This window comes from Lissotriton helveticus, chromosome 3_1 (genome assembly GCF_964261635.1).
Source record: "Lissotriton helveticus chromosome 3_1, aLisHel1.1, whole genome shotgun sequence".
Classification (NCBI taxonomy): domain Eukaryota; kingdom Metazoa; phylum Chordata; class Amphibia; order Caudata; family Salamandridae; genus Lissotriton; species Lissotriton helveticus.
In genome coordinates, this window is record NC_136061.1 from 456133710 (window position 1) to 456149217 (window position 15508).

General features: G+C 48.7%; 1 protein-coding gene across 2 annotated transcripts in view; it reads right to left on the reverse strand.

Annotated features, from left to right (window-relative positions):
* Window positions 1–15508, reverse strand: part of LOC144824622 (gamma-crystallin 1-like) — a 164234-nt gene that overhangs the window by 27965 nt on the left and 120761 nt on the right. The window lies entirely within an intron of this gene.

Below are 15508 nucleotides of genomic sequence, written 5' to 3' on the forward strand. Positions count from 1 at the left end.
ACCTGACCCCTACTTCACTCTATTTCCTCCTCCTTTCTTCACTCCAAGGTTTATTATGCTCTACCTTCTCCTGCATCCTCACTCTCTCCCTATTCTCCGAATCATGCCCCCCTCAATTTCCCCCCCCAACCTTAAACTCACCCATCACCAAACTCGGCCCTAATTCTTGGTCCATCCTTTACCCCTCCCATCTCTCCAAACATGGCAAGAAAAACTTCAAGCATAAACTTCTCTGTCTCCACCAAGAAACCCTATTTGCTGATCATCACAACAACCTCAACTTCTCTCTTATCACTAACTTCATCTTCTTCACAAAACGCCCATCTAAATGGAAAAGCCTATTTCTTAAGCACCTCCCTATCTCAAATTCACGCAACATCCCATACGGTCTGAAACTCTCCACCTCCCCTTCTCCCTCCTTTCTGGGTGAAATAGATAACTCCATTTTCAAATCCAGAACCATTCTCATCCAAGCGTCCAAAAACAACCTTGATATCTTTGAACAATACTTTAGTGCTATATCCCAATCCCTCACACAATCCTTAAACCCTGCCCTCCCACCCCATCAACCCCTGACACACCTCCCCCCAACATGTCCCCTGCTACCTCATCCCGTCCCTCTGAATTACCCCAAGCTTTATTACCTTCTTCTACCTCCATTTCTCCTACGCCCCTATCGCCTCTTCCTGACTTACACTCCTCCTCTCCTACTTCCAACTCCACCACCCTTTCCCAACCACAATTGACCTCCCCAGCCTACTTCACTAGTACAATTACTGAATCCCCTCACCCCCGCGTTATCCCCTCTCATGATCTCCCCCACCCCCTCTTCAAGCTATCCATCTTAGCATACCCAATCTCTACTGACCTCTCTCGCCCTCAATATTATATCATGTTATGACTCCCTTATCTCCCAGCCTCCTAGCAGACCTACCTCCCTTCCATCCGCCTCCAACATTGATCCCCTCCTCTCCTCACATGAATCCTCCACATTGTATGATTCCCCTGTCACCCTCATGCCTACTCCGGCCTCCCCTCTAACCCTGAACCCTCTATACTCTACTACACACTCCTCTCCTTTAGATATGCTCTTCAACATTCCTACACCTTCCTCCACACCATTCAACCCCCCAATGTTACCTCCAGTCCACCTCAATTACCCCCTGGTCTCCCCAGATTCCAACAATACTCTCTCTTCTATGTGTATCCCTCCCCTAGACACCCACATCACTTCTCCATCTACCACTTACCCCCTGACATCCCCCCTTTCCAATTATACCATCTCCCCTATGCTCCACCCTCCCCATGACTCCCACATCACTTCTCCCTCTTCCTCCTACCCTCTGGTATCCCCCTTTTCCAATAACACACTCTCTGTTACGCACCTCCATTCCTCTCCATCGTACTCACTTCGTCCCCTCCCACCGCGCTCATGCATCTCCCAAACTCCCTTAACATCTCCCATACTTCCTCAAACCCTACCCCACTCCCCCTTGCTATCTTCAAAAAACCACACTCTACCAGTTACGCCAATTCCTAATGCCCCTACACCACTTCCTCCAATCTGTCAACCCAAAATGATTGCCACTCCTACTTCTTCCTCCTACACTCACCCACTCCCCAATATTTACCCTACCCCACATTATAATTCCACCCTCCTTCCCCCTCCTGGTTTTCCCCTCTGTACCCTTCACTTTTTCCCCCTTCAAGATAACCCTAACTCAACCAAATACCAAATAAATACTGATCCTCCGCATCCAATCCATACACTCTCACCCCCTAACATTGAACTTCTCCTTTCGTCTCTCTTATCAGAACTCTCCTCACTAAGAAGTGATATCTCACGCCTTACCAAAGCCATCTCCTCAACTCACACCCACTCTCTGTTCTCCTCACAATACTCCCTATCACATCAACACCAATCTCAACCCATCAACTTACCGCCCACCAATTGATATCACCAACGTCAACACTCCTCCCCTCACTAATAACTTCACAACCAGTTCAATACCCGCTCAAATGTCCTCAATCATCCCACCCTACAATGCCAACACGCCCTCCCGACCTCAACTTGATACTTGCCCAATAACCCCGGAATTTAATCCTTCCATAAACTTACCCATCTCTCCCTGTCCATCCTCATCCACCATCCCCCCTACTCATCAGTCTACTATCCCAGTTCTCCTAGGAACAAACAGACTTCCCCCTCTCCCAACATCTCCTGGACCTCCCCAACAACTGAGACCTATCCCCCCTGTCCCACAACCCGATGACCTGAACCCTCTCCCCTCAATTGCATGTTGATCAACTGCCTCTCGCCACGCCACTGAGATTGCGGAAACTATTCTCAGTGAAAACATTGACATCGCATTCCTAACCGAAACCTGGCTCACCGCCCACTCCACTCCTATCCTCGACTTGCTTATTCCCCCAGGTTATTCTATCATCAAGAAAGATAGAATTGAGCAAACAGGAGGAGGCCCTGCACTAATTTTTTAATCTGAACTTAACATCTCTCCTGCCCACTTACAAAACCCTTCATCCTTTGAATACCTTTGCGCAGATCTCTTCATCCATGACTCCCCCACCATTCGGCTGCACACTATCTACCACCCCCCTGGAAATTGTAGCTCCTTTACTGAAGAAATGTCTGATTTTATTATCCAGGCATCCCTCTCTCACTCTAAGAATATCTTCTTTGGTGACTACAACATCCACTGGAACAAAAAGGACGACCCTGCTGTCATCCAATTTAAGGATGCCATGGACATCACCAACATGACCCAACTCTGCCATTCCCCCACTCATAACAAAGGTTCCACCCTCGATGCTATCATAACTTGCAACGATCTGGCCTCCCTCTCTAACATACTTCCTGTAGACTGGTCTGATTACTACCTTATCCTCTTCACCATGAACAGATCCATCAACCGCCCCACAACCATTAACACCCTACCTAAGAAACCTTCACAAAACCTTCACCTTATTCCTCCTGGCGAACTGGAATCCACAATTAAAACCTGCTTACTTCTCCCCCCTCTCTCTGACAGCACCAATGACTTAACCAACCATTATAATAACTCTATTCTTGAAGCCCTTGATCTAATTGCTCCAGTTAAACTCAAACAACAAAAAAATAACCCTCCCAAGTCTTGATTCAATTCTGAACTCAATAATGAAAGACGGTCCCTCAGACAATCTGAACGTGTTTGGAGGAATCATCCCTCTGCAGATAATCTGGTTCTCCTGAGAACTGCTAGAGCCCAATACAAAAAACATATCTTCAATGAAAAAGCCTCCTTTCTCCAGTCACAACTCGACCAAGCTAGAAACCGACCTAGAGAACTCTTTAACATTGTTAAAAAAACAAAACCTCCACTGACCCTCCTAAAATATTAGCTTCTTTTAACAAATGTGAAGAAATTGCCAGCTTCTTTACGAATAAACTCAATAAGATCGAACTATCTTTCTCTTCCCTCCCCCTCTCATCACAACCTCCCTTCATCCAACTCATCCTCCCTAACACTCCTGGAGAAGTATGGCTCAATGGTTAGAGCGGCAGACCCTGATGCAGAGGTCTAGCCTGGGACCAGGGTTCAGTTCCTCGCCTCGGCGGGTCTTGGGCTCAAAATTCCACAGACCTGATAATTCTCGCCTCGGTGCCTATTCCAATCATGGAGTCCCACTCTGCAACTCTGGGCAATAGCTTGCTTAATCTCCACAACGGCCCCCACAACGCTAAGGATGCCTGGCCTCCACCTTGAGGGTACCCAGGAGTAGACACCTCACAGAGAAAGCCAGGATGGTTTCCACAGCGGTATTCGTACAAGCGCCTTGAGACCCTTGCGGGTGAGTAGTGCGCTATACAAGTATCAATTTACAATTTTACTCTTGTCCACTCTTTCCTCACCTCCCGATCCATCTCTAACCCTCCCCGCTCTCGCTCAACCAGACCCCATCCCTAATAGCTTCATAACTAAAAATAATGCTTCTTGGAGCGAATTTTGTCCAGTCTCAGAGTCCTCGATCATCAAGATCATTACCAAACTCAAACCTTCCTCCCATTCCAAAGATCCTCTTCCCGCCCACTTGGTCCAAGATCTCAAATTTACCATCGCCCCCTTATGGACTAATATCATCAACTCCTCCCTGTCCACTGGTTGTGTCCCGGCCTCCCTCCAGCTTGGTCAAATCTCCCCCATCTTGAAAAACACCTCTGCCGACCCTAATGACCTTAACAACCTACGCCCTATCTCCAACCTTCCCTTCCTCTCTAAAGCCCTGGAAAAATGTGTCCTATCACAATTAGAGAACCACATCCTCGCCTTTAACCTCCTTGATGTTTTCCAATCAGGATTTACAAAAGAATGTAGTACTGAAACTGCTATGTTAAATATTACAGATGATATTCATCGCTCCCTTGACAAAGGTGAATCCTCACTACTAATCCTCCTTGACCTCTCATCGGCATTTGATACTGTCCACCATCCCACCCTTCTCAACACTCTCAAAGATCGATTTGGCTTGGAAGGCACTGTATACAAATGGTTCTCCTCATTCCTTCTTAACAGATCTCAGCAAATCAAGCTTAGCCACTTCCTCTCTAAACCCCAACATGTCTCTCTCGGTGTCCCTCAAGGATCCATCCTATCCCCAACCCTTTTCAATCTTTTCATGGAACCACTCACCCTCATTCTTAAACAAGCTAAAATAAGTTACCACCTCTATGCAGACGATACCCAATTATACTACAAGATCAAATCCCACAAAGACATTCTTCACCTCAACGACACCTTGACTAGAGTTCAAGCCTGGTTCCATCTCAACCATCTCAAACTGAACCCAAAAAAAACAAAATCATCCTTTTCACCCCAAAAACAATACCCTTCCCATCCAACTCTGGGTCGAGGATATTAAAGCTCTTAATTGCTCCCTCTCCATTTCTAATTCTGTTAAATCCCTAGACATCAGCATCGACCAGAATATCAATCTCATCCCCCACATTAAAAATGCAGCCAAAGGGGCTCTTTTCACCCTTCAACACCTCAAGAAAATTAAACCTTTCATTCCAGCTGATGATTTCAAAATCGTTGTCCAATCACTTGTCCTTTCCAGGATTGACTGTGGTAACGTCAAAGTTTCCGTCACCCCTAAAACCCACCTTGCACCGATTAAATCTGTTCTCAATCTAGCGGCTCAACTTATCCCTGACTGTAAAAGATTTGACCACATATCCCCCGTCCTCAAAAATCTCAATTGGCTCCCAGTTGAAGGAAGATCCACTTACAAGATTGCTTGCATCACTCACAAAGCTCTTCACCAAAACACCCCCTCCTACCTTGCAACCAAACTAAAAAAAGCAGGTTGCTCCAGGTCCCTGAGGAGCAGTAACTCCCTTCTTTTAATTCCACCCAGACTAAAATGTCAAAAGACTCAATCCCGTGCATTCTCTGGTAATGCCCCTACCATCTGGAACACTCTCCCCAAGGACCTTTACTGCAACCCCTCCTACTCTCTTTTCAAAAAAGAACTCAAAGTACTTCTTCTCAGCAAATACTGGGGTATCTAATATTACCAACTCTGACCATGTCCACTCTTTTCTCTTTTCCTAGCTCATTTGAATGCAATACTATATCCCTTGTAGAAATTTTCGCATACTGTTAATTTTATTCTTTTTTGTCTTCTCAACTTGTAAATTACTCTGAATGCAATATTTTATTCCCTTGTGAATTTTCTGCATTTTGTCACGCCATTGTAACATGTTTACCTCCCTTGTAAAGCGCTCTGATACTCTTGGGTCCGCAGAGCTATATAAAACCTTTGAAATAAATAAATAAATAAATAGAATGCAAAAACAACAGTTGATGGACAGAATGCAGAACAAGGTCATACATTCACCTCAGTACAGAGATCTGGGCCTAAATCCATCGGTTTTTGCTCACCATACCATTCCAGTTTGAACCCAGACATATGCAAATCAGTCTTGTCCCTGTGCCCCAAGGGAACATAATGCCATATTTTCGCCATTTCATAAGTGACCCTGTTGGAGTAAAGTGTCCTCAGCATGGATGATTTGTGCGCTGTATTTCTGGTGATTTTAATGCCTTTAAACAAATAACATGTTCTTTAAATTTCAGATTATAAAAGTATGTTTCATTACGTATTTTGAGTGGTGTTGGGGGCTAGATGCCGAAGGGCTCTGGGGTGCAGGAATGGCCGACGCTTACTAGGTGTTCGTGTGCTCACGTCATGGTGGGCGGGGGCACAGCGCTGCGTGCGACACCCCCCCTTGCCCTTCTAATTCCCTAGGCAGCCGGGCCTTTGCAGCCCCAGGCCTCACGGTGTGAGCTCCTGTGGCGCAAGCATAAATGCATTTAGGAATTGCCATGTCGCTTGGTGGGCTGGCACGGGGTTAATTTTGGCCGGATCTTAACCTCTTCACGTCATGGAAGAGCGGGAATACTGTAGATGTTGCCAGCTGGCTGCGACCACATACGATTTAATGTGTGTTTCCGGTTGCTAAAGTATTTCTGGTTGCTGAAGTAAACTATTTCTCGTGTCCTGCTAATGCTTATGCTTTGTGTTACAGGGTACTGCCGCCGGATAGGTCATCGTGAAGCTCCTGTTTGGGGCAGTCAGGGTAAGCGTATGTTTGCAAGCTGGCCACCTGGCATGGGCCGTGCCGGCATTCCACAATGAGAGCACAGGACCTACTGGTCTTAAGCTGGTTGCCGGGGTCAGGCTGAAGGGTGAGGGCCTCGCGCCGGTATGCTAATTATGAAATTTTATCTGTCTTTACAGCAGACAATCCGGGAGCTATCACTGGAAGCCGGTAAGAAGGTTCGTGTCAAAGGGACAAACAGGCATTGGTGAGGTGATTATTGTAGCATGAGGGCGGCCTTGTGCCTCAGAAGCGCTCACCACGCTGGGCGCCAGTGAGCAGAAGGGGGGTAGGCAGGGGAGCGATCCGTGCAAAGCATGGGCGAACATTTAGGCAGGGGCCGGCGTGGCAATATGAACCTTAAAGGAAGGGATGGATTGTGGTGAAGTGTCTTATTCTACAATTTGAATTGCAGCAACCAAATCACCCCTGGTTCCGTTGTGGTGGATGCTTTGCCCCCACAAGCACGTCGACCACCCACCGCTCCGATCCTTTTCTTCCTGCGACCGTTCAAGAGTTAGGCTGTCAGGAATCAAGAAGTGAAGTAAATATCGGGGCACGAGTGGGTGGGGCACAAATGGGAGGGACATGCGCCAGGGATTGGGATAAGGGGCTCCCTGCGGCCCAGCAGTGTTGTGGTACTCTCAGGGAAGGGCGGGGCAAGTATTTACGATTTTCTCTCCCCCCAGGGCATGCCTAGGCAGTCGGCTCGACAATCCGGAGCCATGGACCACCAGGGAGCTCCCGCCCCATTGTTCTCACAAATCAGCTGTGTAGATGAGTCCCAGTCTAGCACGTCGAAGGAGACACTATGGGAGAATTTCATGGCCAAGGCTAAAGGACCGGAATGGGCACAAGGATTCCTCGATACCCGAGGGCAGGAGGATTCTGGGGTGGTGGCTGACATCACACCTGTGACACAGGGGGGCTCATGGACCGGGGAATAGCCCGATCCAAGCGTGTGTGCAGGCCCACCAACATGGACTTTCCTATGGACTCGCCTCCAGCGAAAATCAGGGTATTGATCACCCCAGAAGAACCAGGACCCACAGGGGTACCGGTGGCCGTACCGAACACTATCGCAGCAGGCTCCGAGAACTTTGAAAAAATGGGTAGGGTGATGGACAATATGCTGCTTTTGATGGGATAATTTCAGACGCCATGGCACCAACACCTACGTTGCCAGCTGCAGTGCCCGCAGCACCGGGGGCACCCACAGTATTGCAGGTTTGGGGGGGCCAGGCTGGTTGAGCGAATAGAGACACCAGGGCAGTAGGGACTGTGGCCATTATGGGGGCCGGGCCAGGGAATGACACAGCGTTGGGCACCAACACAGCAGCACCAGTCATTTCTGCCAAGGGGATGACCAACTGGCGACACCATCAGCAAATGCTAATCAAACGGCCGCACTGAGCTCCCCGCTGACCAGCGGCTTGGGGGTAGTGACGACCACCCCACAGCAGCCCAGCACCATCTCCTCCCCCACTGAGCCCCCTAAATCAACAGCGGTGACGGTGCCCCTGCCACCCATCACTGTGGCACCCTTGGCCTCGGGACGTTGCTCACGGTCTTGGCAAGTGCCCCAGGCGGCCAAAGAGAGGATATGGAGGCGGGAATTCATTGATATCCTGACCTTACTCATGCACGGGGCAGCAGGAGCAGATACAAGGAAAATGGGTAGACCAGAGGAGGATAAGAAGGTGAGATACCAATGCTGGCCCGAGAAAATGATTGAGAACTGGGTTGAGGCCATACTGTTGGTAGTAATTATCGAGAAGTATCCAGAGCAGGGGCGTTAATGCAATATTCTCACATCATACAGCAGGAGGCTAAAGTGACAGGAGGGGGTCGGGTGGTTCAACTATGATCAGGACTTTTGTAAGGGAAAGGCCATATGCTCGGAGTTAGGGTGGGATCAAAAAGAGTTCCAGCTCTGTGTTCAACACATGTGTAAATTCACCACTGAGCACAAGGAGGGGGCGAGCAAGAATCAGAAGGAGTGGGACAATCAGAAAGATAATAAGCAGACTGGAAAATGCCCTTCAAACAGACTTTTCGAGGGAGCCAGGGAAGGGGACAGAAGTAGGAAATTCAACTCTGGCACCTGCAGGCTATATAATGCTGGGTCCTGCTCCTGGTGCAAGGTCTGCAAGTTTTTCCACAGCTGCAACAAGTGTAGGGCCACGCACCCGGCTGTGTCATGCACTGTCAGGCGAGATGGTCCTGCACCTCCCACTCACTGGCAGACAAGATAGCTAGTAACATGCCCCAATGCCGGCGAGCGCCATCCTGCCAACCTCAAATGTCAAGGGGCCCTCCCCCATCATCTTACGGAACCTCATCCCCCTGCTCAGGTCCTATCCCTACCCCAAAGACAGATTGTTCTTAGCTCACAGCTTCATCAAAGGGTTTAGGATTCCATACCAGGGCCCCCTCGGTTGCAGGGATGCAGAGAATCTCAAGTCAGCCAGGGAATTGCCCGGCGTAGTAAGGGACAAGGTCCGGAAGGAGGTGGCTTTTGGCAGGGTAGCGAGTCCCTTCAATCACCCCCCCAGCACTTCCTTATCCCCCCACTGGGTGTGGTCCCAAAGAAGCAGCCTCGGGCCTACCGATTGATCCACCACCTGTCTTACCCTGAGGGTGACTCAGTGAACCACTGGTTAGAAGAGGGGTCTAGTTCAATCTCTTACTGCTCCCTAGACATGGCAGTGAACATGGTCAGGAGAGCAGGAAAGGGGGCTTGGCTGGCCAAGGCTGACATTGAGTCTGCCTTCCGCTTGCTCCCGGTTCACCTGGACAGCCAGCACCTCCTAGGGTTCAAATGGCAGGGCGAGGTGTTCTTTGATCATTGCATGCCCATGGGCTGCGCTGTGTCATGCGCGTACTTTGAGGCCTTTAGCTCTTTCTTCCAGTGGGTGCTCTCCTGGGCTTCCGACATCGAGGGAGTGACACACTACCTGGACGACTTTGAGGAGTTGTAATGCTTCCAAGCTTTGGCGGGGCATCTGGGGGTTCCCCTGGCACCGGGTAAGACTGAGGGTCCGGCCCAGGTTCTCACGATTTTGGGCATCAAACTGGACACCATAAAGGCATGGCCGCGAGCGAGAGCGGAGATGAAACCCTTGCCAGCACACCTATGGCGAATCCTGTAGTGGAGCAGCGGTTGAGATGGTTGGGGGAATGCTCCTTGGCACAGGGGACCAGGAAGAAGTGCAAGGCCCATCTTGACACATTTTTAAGTGTTACAGAGACTCTGAGTACAGGCTTGCTTGCTTTGGACCAGCAGGTTCAAGCGTTTGTTTTATGGGCCAAAGATCAGGGGAAGAGCTACTTGTGGGTCTGTGGCCACCTGGCGACGATGAGCCATGACACCAAGCTGAAGGGGGGGGCAGAACCCAACCAAGTCCTTCTTGATCAGAGCGGCCCTCAAGGGATGGGCCAGAGATGAGATTAGGACCCCAGACTCTAGGGGCCCCATTGACTTTCCCACCTTACAGGGGATGCTAGATGTAGTACACGAGGTCACCCACTTGCAATTTGAGGCCAAGCTATTCTTGGCAGCCTTCTGTCGGGCATTCTATGGGGCGTTCAGGATGGGCAAATTGGTAGCCAGGTCAAAAATAGACACGTCTAGTGTTGCCTTAAGCAACCAGGATGTCAAACTAACGGACAAGCTAGTGATACGTATCAGGAGGTCCAACACAGATCAGACAGGGCAAGGGGCGGATGTAGTTCTGTAACCGCTAGGAGACCCAAGGTATTGCCCAGTGGCCAGAGTCAGGGATTACATTTCTGTGCACCCTGCGGCACAGGGGTACTTCCTGATACATGCAAACTTGGGTCGCCTGACAAAATTTCAAATCGACCGGATCATGGGCGCCTGCCTGGCTCGCACGTGCCTTGCCTGCCCTGACAAAAATTATTCCATCCACTCATTTAGAATTGGGGCGGCTACAGCCGCATTCAAGGCGGGCATGGAGCAGGAGGGCCTAAAGAGGATAGGGCGCTGGCAATCGCACTGTTTTGAGTGTTACATTTGCCCATGAAGGCTCAGCATGTAAATATAATATTGAGTGCCGTGGTTTGTAGTGATCTGGATAAAGTGTGATTCAATAGATATTAAACACGTTTGTAAAAGATAGCGTCCGTTTAATCACCAGGTTCCCGAGTGTGGGTGAGCGGCCATTCATTCGTTGCCAGGATGGCTCAGTGGGCTGCCTTCAGGAATTTGCTGCGGAGGTTTACACAAATGCAGTTTGTCCGGATGGACTTCCATGGAAAGAGATGGAGCAGCAGACTAACAGACTAGAGCAAAGACTGGCTCTAGGAGGCACCCTCTCCAGCATCTTGGTGATCCACCTGGGGGACAACGACCTTATTCCCTAGGGGAGGCAGGCACTATTACAAACCATGAAGTCTGACTTGGGGGAAATCCGCAAACGCATGGGACACTGCGAACTCTGGTGGTCGGAAATAATCCCTTGCAGAAACTGCCACCGGCCAGGTCTAGCAAGGCGGTGGAACATTCTCGTAAGAGGGTCAATGGTTCCATGCGTAAGTTCACAGACCAGAGGGGTTTGGGTTTCATCAGGCATGATTCCGTCCAGAGTCAAGGGATACTTTGAGAAGGATGGGGTCCACTTAGCTCCTGTGGGGATGGACCTGTTCCTGCTTGACTTGCAGGAGGCACTGGAAATAGCAGGTTGCAGGTGACATTATAGCCTGTGTTTGGGGGTGCTCTGGAGACGATGGGAGCCGGCTCCAGAGCTGTGGTGGAGTTACAGGGTGATCTGGAAGCAGACGGGTACATTAAGGGTGCCTCGGTGGCTGACTGGTACAGTAAGGGTACCTCTTCATAGCACAGTAGGGGGGCCAGAACCAAAGACTAGGAGCCTCAGGGCAGGTTCGTGGAAAACTGCGACGGCGCCCCGTTAGTCCTTCGGGCGGTTGGGTGCCTGACCAACCAGGGGGTTTGCCATGCTACGCTCCACCCTGAAAAGGGCTGAGTAGAAGAGACCAAAGTGTCACATGATCCGGAAAAGGATCATCAAAGGTAACACTGACTGGGTGTCCCACAGTGCTGGCTGACCAGGCGGGCGGGGCAGCATAGGTTGGCAAAGCTGCCTGCCCTTGGATCGCCCATAAGATAACCCACATATTGCATACTCTTGTATGGAATAAACCTGCAGCAATATTTTCCCAGAAAAAAAGTTTTCTTGTGTATTCATTCATTCTTGCATGCTCAGACAGGGGGTAGGGGAAGTTGCGATAATGGTACTATACGGCTGTCCTCGGCCCCCGCAGGGTCCAATCCAGAAGGACGGTCCTTTAGTTGCATTTTGGGCACCTCCCACCCGCTCTAGTCATTGGGGGCTCCTGTAGGAGTCCATTCGCCAGGTCGCCACAGTGGCACCAGATCCAGGGCGCCAGGTGGGGGGAGGGCATATATGTCTCCCCCGCCCCTCCGGTGGTCTCTGTTCACCAGCCACGCCATCTCCCACCCCACCTCTCACCCAGCGACCTGGCTGGTGGACAGGGTACTCAGAATGTTTTAATGTTTTCCTTTTGTGTTGCAGGCGGAGTTACAGGGCGATCTGGAAGCAGACAATACAGTAAGGATACCCCTGCAGCAGACGTGTACAGTAAGGGTACCTGTGCTTGGCACAGTAGGGGTGCCAGAGCCAAATACCAGGAGCCTCAGGGCAGGTTCCTGGAAAACCGCAACAGCGCCCTGTTAGTCCTTCGGGCGGTTGTGGGCCTGACCAACTGGGGGTTTGCCCTGTTACGCTCCGCCCTGAAAAGGGCGTGAGTAGAAGAGACCAACGAGTCATGTGATCCGGAAGAGGATCATCAAAGGTAGCACTGACTGGGTGTCCCACAGTGCTGGCTGACCAGGCGGGCGGGGGCAGCATAGGTTGCCAAAGCTGCCCGCCCTTGGATCGCCCATAAGATAACCCACATATTACATACTCTTGTATGGAATAAACCTGCAGCAATATTTTCCCAGAACAAAAGTTGTCTTGTGTATTTATTCATTCTTTCATGCTCAGACCAGGGGTTGGGGAAGTTGCCTAAATGGCACTATGAGGCATGTGGGTGCTGTGCTGGACACATGTAGGATGAGGTCTAGTGTGCACTGCTGGCTGTGGTTGTGTTTGTATTAATGATGCGCAGCTTCTCAACGGGTGTCATGCTTCCTAATACAACCATAGTATAAAACTCTTCACACTCCCAGCTGGGCGCGGCGTCGGCAAGGGTAAATAATCCCAGCATAATTGTCAAGCGGAATGGCCACTTACTCTCTCCTCCAGTTTGGCCAGCTGCCTCATCCTACTTCTTTAACTGGCACTCCTTCCTGCCATTTTTTGCAAAATTAATGTGTGTGACTATTTACAAAAGGATAAGGGAAAAGGGCTTTGAAAGTCAGCAGGGATGGGGTGGGGGATTAAGGCTTTCTTGTTGGAATACACTTTCAGCTGGCCATTCAGTACCCCTGATAAATTCCATGTTAAAATGAAAGAGTTCCGCAATGTGATGTGTATCCAGCGCTTGAAAGAAATTCAGAAATAAAAGCACTCATTAACCCAAGCAGATGTTTGCTGCTGTGGGTGCCGCTGCTCTCCCAATTCAGGTAACCACGCTGAGAAATGTTGGTACCCTCCCTTTCAAGCCAAAGCAGCGCAGCTACTCAGAACCTCAAACTATCTGCCAAGTTAAAGCATTGTGTACCTAATAATATGGCACTTTGAAAATTAAGTACAATTGTGTTCATGGTAGGCACAGCAATCCGATGCCTTGATAAACTGGTTCACGCTATATAAAGGCGACCAAATGTATACATGTAAATAAATACACTAAACAGATGAACTCAGAGAAATTCAAAGGTTTGAGAGAAAACCTGCACTTCTTTTTTTTTTTAATTAAAGATACGACAATTTACAATACAGGTTGAAATGTACTTGACTGCCCCCACCCCCACCCCCGGGATCCAGGGTTACAAGGACAGACACGTCCTGGTAGGTATAAATAAGAGGAAAAAAAAGAAGAAAAGCGGGTTACAGGCAGTGTTTCAGATAACAATATTACACTCTAAAGAGAGAGATGGAAAGAAAGAAAAAGAAAAAAACAGACAAAGGTATAACGGTATAACAGCTCCTGGTGAGTCCAAATTATTATTAATCAAAAAGAGAGACTTACAGATACTAATAAACCTAAACATTGGTAGACTCTAGCCAATTGTCCATGGGCCCCCAAACCAGTAGACCCCTTTGTTTACCCCTTCGCCCCTTCTTGGCATAAATGGACCACTCCAACCTGAACGTGGCAAATATCCTTGCCTGCCATTGACAAAACGAAGGGGGGTTCAGGTCATTCCAATATGAGGCAATAAATATCCGGAGTATAGTCATTGCTACAAATATCAATGCTCCTCCCGCCTCTGAGTCTAACTGGTCGTATAGGCCAAGCATGATAGTGACGGGTGTTAGTTGGATATTTATAGATAATACGTTAGTCAGGAATTTGTGTACATCTTGTATTAATAACTGAAGGTTAGGACAGGTGGCAAACATATGTACAATATCTGCATTGATTACTTGACATCGCGGGCAATTCGCTCCAGGACCGGACGACCATTTAGCAACTCTAGACGGCGTGATATATAAAAAAAAGCTGTTTTATAAAACTGCGCCTGCAATTTAGACGAAAGCAAAAATAACTGAGCCCGGTCGCAGGCTAAGTTGAATACGTTAGGTGGAACACTGAGTTTAAGCTGCCATTTTGTGTCCATTCTATCTAGGTCGTCAGTTCGATGCCCGTTCAAAATAGAGTAAATACTACCTATCCTGGCAAGATTAGGGCTAATTAATTTATCAATTAACGTGACAGATGTAAATCCCGCGGTACCCCCAGTTTTATGTGTTAAAAACCTCACGATAGCCTGATATTGAAAGATCTGATTATTACCCAGTTTATAGTAGGTTTGAAGTTCTGTAAATGGACGAATAAAAAACCTGCACTTCTTTTGTTTCATTGTGAGTTAATTAGAGGTAACAGCTGCTTCCACTGGCTTGCCTTTCAGCTCGAAGTGTGGGTGGAAGTGGAGCTGGACAAGGGAGACTTACCCAGGTCTCCAGCTCCTGAAGCATGACAGGAAATAAAACAAGCAGTTGTAATGCAACAATGCTTGTCATTTCCTGGCCTGCAACTCCTTTTCTTTAGACGCGGCTCATCTAAATAAAGGGACACAACTGCCATTAAATGTAAAGCGTGGAATCGGGCGCTTACAAAAAAATAAGTGGTCCCTAAAAAAAAAGACATAAGCCTGCTGTGTAAAGAATCTGTAATTGGCCGGTGCTCCTCGCTTGTAAACGGAAGTCTTGGATTCTCGAGCACCGGCCAATAAGGACCCAGAAAACAAGAGCAGTAGCGTTTCTAAACAATGGCAAGCAGCAACTGTAAATACACTCCGTAGAGGGATTACAGGAGGTCTTGCAGACAGAGCATGCGCTGATGCTCGACCTAAAAAGGGTTGAAACTTCCTATTCATCTGCAGCAACTGAAAGTTAGAGAGTACTCAGTATCTGCATGTAGTACACAACCTCTTGTTCCTCTACAGATACTAGTATGAGGGTAATCATTACCTGTCTCTACTGCAAGATCTCCTTTTCCTCTGTAGCAACTGAAGATAGGAGGTTACTCCATACCTGCCTCTGGTACAATACCCATACATGCCAACAGACCCGATTTTTCAAGCCAAAAATGGCTTTATTTTAGCTGTCTCCCGCCTGAAATTGCATTTTCTACAATAGAAGTCAATGGGGATTTTTCATTTTTCCAATTTTTACT